Source organism: Oryctolagus cuniculus, chromosome 14 (genome assembly GCF_964237555.1).
Source record: "Oryctolagus cuniculus chromosome 14, mOryCun1.1, whole genome shotgun sequence".
In the NCBI taxonomy this organism is placed as follows: Eukaryota; Metazoa; Chordata; class Mammalia; order Lagomorpha; family Leporidae; genus Oryctolagus; species Oryctolagus cuniculus.
The window spans coordinates 14,440,493-14,446,698 of record NC_091445.1 but is presented as its reverse complement, the minus strand read 5'-3'; the positions used below and the strand labels follow the sequence as shown (position 1 = coordinate 14,446,698).

Genomic DNA, 6,206 nt, shown 5'->3' with positions numbered 1-6,206 from the left:
GACTCCGTATGTTCCACCTTCATAGAAAGCATTGGTGAAATGTTAATGGTAATAATAAAAGTAGGATGTAATCCAAGGGACTTTAGAGAGGTCTTCTTGAATAGGGACAATACATAGGCAATGGAGAGACACCATCTGTCTGATTTACAGCAAAGATTAGGTAATGCCTGCAGTCTCTTGTATGATCTTCAGCAGATCAATTTGATTTTTTTTTTTACAAAGAAGACATTTATTAACACGTTAAACAGTGTTTTTGTAGAACTTCTAAAGAAACAAATTCAAGACAAAAATTATTCCAGGAGGTAACAAAATAATCTATCACTTAAATTCCTTCTCATCAGGATGACTTTGCGCCATAAAATAGTGCATCAGCTGGCGGGTTCTGTCTCTTCCAACCGAGATGAAAACTAGTGTGTTTTTTCCCCCGCTCTGTAAACACGACTTGGATACAGTGACGCTGTCCTAGCTGAATTCGGCCCTGTGACCTTTTGAGGGCCAGTGTTATACAGGTTGCCAGCGCCTGAGACACCTCGCAGAGGCTTCGCTGTTCACCTTGACTGAAGTCAAACAAAGCAGCTGGGAAGAAAGCCCTCCCCCAGCACAGCTGTATCCGCATCTCAGACCTCACAGATAAAGTACCTTCCTTTTAGGAAATCAGTGTTCATAGCACGTTTAATAAATAAGATGTAAGGGGGGAAGCAACCGGTGAGAAAAGGAATTTTCTCCTTTAAGGCCTTGAAGGGTTCCACGTGACTCGGCACATCCTAGGCACACAGCAACAGGCCCAGGCCCTGGGACGAGACATGAGGTTTAGCGAACAGCAGGGTCGTCCTTTCACTGTGCGTGTTTCCAAGCGTGGCGAAGCGAAGCCCAGCACGAGCCAGGGAATGGCACGGCGCCCGCCCCCATGGTCCACTCTTTAAGGCATAATCAGGGATGACAGTGTCCAGGCTTTTGGTCCCCTCTCCCATCTTCTCACACACTCCCAAGGACACAGAGATCACTAGCAATCACTAGCTGCTTCCATGCTGAGTGTGGGAATGAGGAAATCTGTGTTTGGAGAATTCCACAGATCAAGGCAGGAATACCTGGCAGCAACACTGTTCTGACGTCTACCACGCTCACCTCGCGTTGCTGCTTGTGAATGAAATGACACGGGTGTTCATGGCCTCTTGCTTAATTTCTCACACCTCACTGCAAACAGCACACTGTCTGGGCTCTTTGGTAGGACGGGTTCACCTAATCTGGTCTTCAGGAATGAAATGGAACAGCCACATCTGCTTCCAAAGCTGATTTTCTGACAGGTTCCGGGCTGTGTCTGTGCTCAGCAGTTTCCCATGAGTGCCTGGGAGTGGGGAGGGGACTGGGAGGAATAAATGCACCAATCCATTTCTTCAGTTCCGCCTGAAGGTCCCTGTGGCAAATGTGATTTGCATGGCTAACAATACATGGCCCAATCTGATATCAGCTTGGTAGAAAAATACCTTCAGACTATCCGAGAAGTAAACACACGAGGAAGCTAAGGTAGGGTGAAGCACCGGCGCTCCGAGGATTCACACACAGCCCACGCAGGGGTTACAGGTGGTCACGTGGGTGGCCTTGCTCGGTGACCGCGTCATGAGATCATGCAGGTCAGGATTTTCAAGGGAAAGCTTTCACAACGCAGCGATGACGACGTGCAAGGTGACGGAGGCCAAGGGAGATGGATGGAGGCCGTCCCTGCCCACACCTTGCACAGGGACGGCTGTCTCTTGGCCCCAGGCCCCGCTGGGCTGCAGCTGCCACCACATGGGGCCCCACGGAGGGTCCTGCCCGGCACCAGGCCCCGCGTGCTCCCGCTCACTCCATGCTGGTCAAGGGGTGCAGCTGGGCGGGCATCGCGTCCGCCTGCGGGCTCAGCTCGCTGAGCTCACTGAGGGTGGTGGCCAGCAGGGCGTCCTGGGACACCACGGCGGCATCGGCCTTGCAGGCGGTGTCTGCGGCATTGCCGTCGTGGGCGGGGGCGACACTGCCGGGCACCGCGGCCAGGCCGTGAAAGTGGCTGCTTTCTGCAAAAGACAGCAGTTTATCTGAAAGCTTGGGCGGCACGTACTCTTCATCCGGCTGTTCTGTCTTGTGACCCTCGTCGTTCTTGGGGGAGCCATCTACAATGACAAGGAAAGACTTCCATGGAGTATTCTTATCGTGTATAGAGGTGTGCCGCCGCAGAGTGGACTTGTCCGTGAACGTGCGCCCGCAAGCGTTGCACATTAACGGCTTCTCGCCCCTGTGGATCCGATGTGGCGCTGTAAGGCGTTGAGCTGGGTGAACTGCTTCCTACACTGGTCACAACAGTAGGGGCGCTCCCCTGTGTGGACCTTGATGTGCTGGTACAGGGAGTTCCGCTGAGCAAAAGTCCGGAAGCACACTTCACATTTAAAGGGTTTCGAGCCAGTGTGGATTCTGTTGTGATGTTGCAAGTACTCCTTCGAAGCAAAACTCTTGCCGCATGTCTCACACATGAAAGGCCTCTCACCTGTGTGGCACCTTTTGTGATAAATCAGCATGTGGTTCTGGGTGAATCTTGCGTCACACTCATCACAGACGAAAGGTTTTTCCCCGGTGTGGATTCTCATGTGGGTCTTGAGCGCTGACGGCTGCGAGAACTTCGCCCCGCACTCGGTGCAGCCTTAGGGCCTGTCGCCGGTGTGCGTGCGCTCATGCAGCCGCAGCGCCGTCTTGGAGCTCAGGCCCTTGCCGCACTGGCCGCAGCGGTGCCGCTCGCCGCCGCCCTCGTGCACCTGTACTGCGTGCCGCTTCACGTCCTTCTAGCGCTTGAACTTCTTGCCGCACAGCTCGCAGGGGAAGCGCCGCTCGCTGCTGTGCACGTGGCGCTGGTGGCTGCACAGGTTGCAGCGGTTGGCGAAGGTCTGGCCGCAGTGTCACAGCGGTACACCACCTCGCTGGCCACGCCGTGGTGCCGCCGGATGTGCTTCAGGAAGCTCTTCTCGTACAAGAAGGCCTTCTCACAGATGCCGCACTTCAGGTTGCTCCTCCTCTTCTCCGCCGCACCCCCCTCCCTCCTCTTCCTCCTTTTCCCTCCTCCTCCTCCTCCTCTCCCCTCCCCGGCTGCCTTTGGAAGGGGGTCTGCCACCTGCATGCCAGCCCCACCCCCCTCAACTTTTGTAAGGGGCCTGGTCTCCATCCCCGCGCTCTCTGGGTCTTGGGCCTGGGCGGCCCCGGGGTCTCCCGAGCTGCCCTCGGCACCTGTCTCTCGCTCTCGCAGCCTCCTCGTGTATTTTTTTTTAGGGATCTCCACGAAGACCTTTCTTCCGGCCAGTCTCCCGCTGGCTCTTCTGATTTTGGGGTAGGGAGGCTTAGCCACATCCTTCTTCTTGTCCGCTTTCTCCTTGGACTTCCTCGGCGGTGTGCCTGGCGACACACCATTGCTCATCTGCTCCCCTGGGTAGTCTGAACGATCCACCAGGCCGTTGGGGTGAGCCCCGTCCATACCCAGTGCACCTGCCCGGGGGTCGGGGCCAACTCCGACTTGGGGGCCGCCACTGGCCTCTGCCCCCTGGGACTCTGAGAAATTCTGCAGCTCCAAAAGCACCGACTCCAGCATCTGCTTCTTGAGCTGAAAACACGTTTCCGACAAGTCCAGACATTTCAGTTTCTCGGCCGTCTCCAGCATCCGCTGCACCCGGTCTTCTTCCACCTGCACCTTGGCGGTGTAGACAAACTCGAGGAACGAAGCAAAGTCCACGACCTGCACCTCATTCAAGTGCACGTTAGTCCTGGCCCCGTCGGCGCTCTTCTCGTTAAGGAACATTTCTTTGAAGAACTTGCTGGTGGCCGCCAGCACAGCCTTGTGGGCCATGAAGTCTTTGCGGACGCCCTGGTACTCCACGCTGACCGTGACGTCGCACAGGTGGCCCAGGCGGCGCAGCTCGTGCATCTCGTGCAGCAGGTTCAGCGGCGAGGACTTGGATTCCAGCAGCACCGCGCCACTTTCCATCTTCCTTTCCAAAACCAGCTCCCAGCCAGCGGCCCCGCCGCAGACGCCGTCCGCCGGACCAGGCCCGCAGGAACTACCCCAGATCAATTTGATTTTAACCATAGCTTTTATAGTAGTCATCAAGAAGGGAAAGACAGAGCTTATTTCAAATCTATCATTGCTAGAAATGTAAATGAAAATATAGTGAAAATAAGAGTTGTGTCACAGTGTATTATACAATCAACACTCTTGAAAATATCATTTTATATGTTTAAGTTAAAGATATCTATAATTCATTATGCTAAATGCAAAAATACCATGGAAAAAGGAAATTAGATTACTTTAAGGGAAGGCATTTTTCACAGGGGTTAAGACACCACTTGAGACCATCCATCCCATACTGGAGTGCCTCAGCTCAACTCCCAACTCCATTGCCAATTTCAGCCTCCTGCTAATGCACAGCCTAGGAGTAAGCAGGTGATGGCTTAAGTGCTTGGGTCCCTATCAACCACCTGAGAGACAGATTGATTTCCAGGCTCCTGCCTTGGACCTGGCTTAGCCCCAACTGTTGCTGATATAGGGAATGTGAACCAACAGGTAGAAAATCCCTCTCTCTGCTTTCTCCTCTTTCCCTTTCAAATAAATGAATATAAATATTTTTAAAAGACTAGTTTATTTTTGTGCAAAAATTATTTCAAATCCATGCAGTGTTTGCATAATAGATATTTTCCATTAACTCCTTTAAGACCCCTCATTTATAACTGTATTTTGTACAGAATATAAGTGAATAATATAGAATCCCTTTGCATGGTTTGCTCACTCCATTATATATTTTATTACTTGGAGTAGAAGTCAAACTGTCGATTAAATTAGATAAGCAGTCCAGATGTGGATAATTGGATTAAGGGGTAGTCCAGATGTGGTCCTAGCTAGCTGGATGGTTCTTCTCTACAAGGTCATTCAGGCACCTAGGTTCCTTTCATCTTTTGCCTAGCATGCCCTAGGTGCTGTCTTTATTGGAACACTCAACATGAGCCCCCACTACATAAGGGTTCCAGCCTATAAGAAGGGAAAAGCCACAACCCAGCAGATTCTATCTTGTAATTTAAGATAATAACTTAGTGTTGAGCCCTGTGTGCAGCAAGCTTAAGCCCCACTGGAGACACATCCCATACCAGATTGCTAATTTGAGGTCTGGCTATTCCACTTCCAATCCAGCTTCCTGCTTACATGCTTTTCAAGGCAATGGATGATAATATGAATACTTGGGTCTCTGCCACCCATATGAGAGATCCAAACTTAGTCTCTAGCTCCTGGCTTTGGCCTGGCCTATCCCCAGTTTTGCAGCCATTTGGGGTGTGAGTCCTAAGATGGAAGACCTCTCCCCATCTCTGTTTTCCCTCCCTCCCTGTCACTCTGTCTTTCAAATAAGCAAACATTTTGAAAAAGAAAGTGACCCTAAAGCTATGCATATCACTTCTTCTTCGACCTCATTGACTCAAGGCAATATCATGTCAATTCCTAGTATATCAGTTTGCAAGAGCTATCACAACAAAGCACCACGGACGATGCAGCATCAATGACAGAAGTTTACTCTCTCACGACCCTGGTGCCCAGAAATCTGAGATCAAAGTGCTGGCCAGACTGACTGTTTCTGAGGCTTCCCTCCTTGGCATGTAGATGACTGCTGGCTACCCTGTCTTCTCCTGGGCATGACCCCGGGTGTGTGTCTATGTCATAATCCACTCTTAGAAGGACACAGTCATATCGGATTAGAGCTCATGTCAACTCTTTCGACCTAAATTATTACCCCTTTACAGTCTCTATCTCTAAATATGACTATGATCACATCCTGAGTTGCTGAGAGTTAGGACTTCAACTTGTTAATTTTGAGTGGTCTCTGTTCAACCCATCACAACTGGCTTCAGAGGCAACTGAGAAATGTAGCTTGCAATTGGGTGAGATTTAACTGGGTAGACTTCAATTCTATTACCAAAAGGAAGGAAAGGTGAGTAAACATTTCAAAGTAGTTAGCAATATCTGCCCCGTTATTCCATAATTAACAAGTAAAAGATAAAGTGTATCTATGTAAAATCTCACAGAAAAACCAGTGTAGGAAATACATGTAATGGATAATGAAACTTAAAAGCAATTGGGCTGCAAGAAGGAAACCTGATTTCAGTACGAGGGCTTGGTAACAATGAACTGAATTCCTGGGGTAGAGAAGTCA

General features: G+C 50.7%; 1 pseudogene; it reads right to left on the bottom strand.

Annotated features, from left to right (window-relative positions):
- Positions 1–218: 218 nt before the first annotated feature.
- On the bottom strand, positions 219–4,073 carry LOC100340580 (GDNF-inducible zinc finger protein 1 pseudogene; annotated as a pseudogene).
- Positions 4,074–6,206: the final 2,133 nt, after the last annotated feature.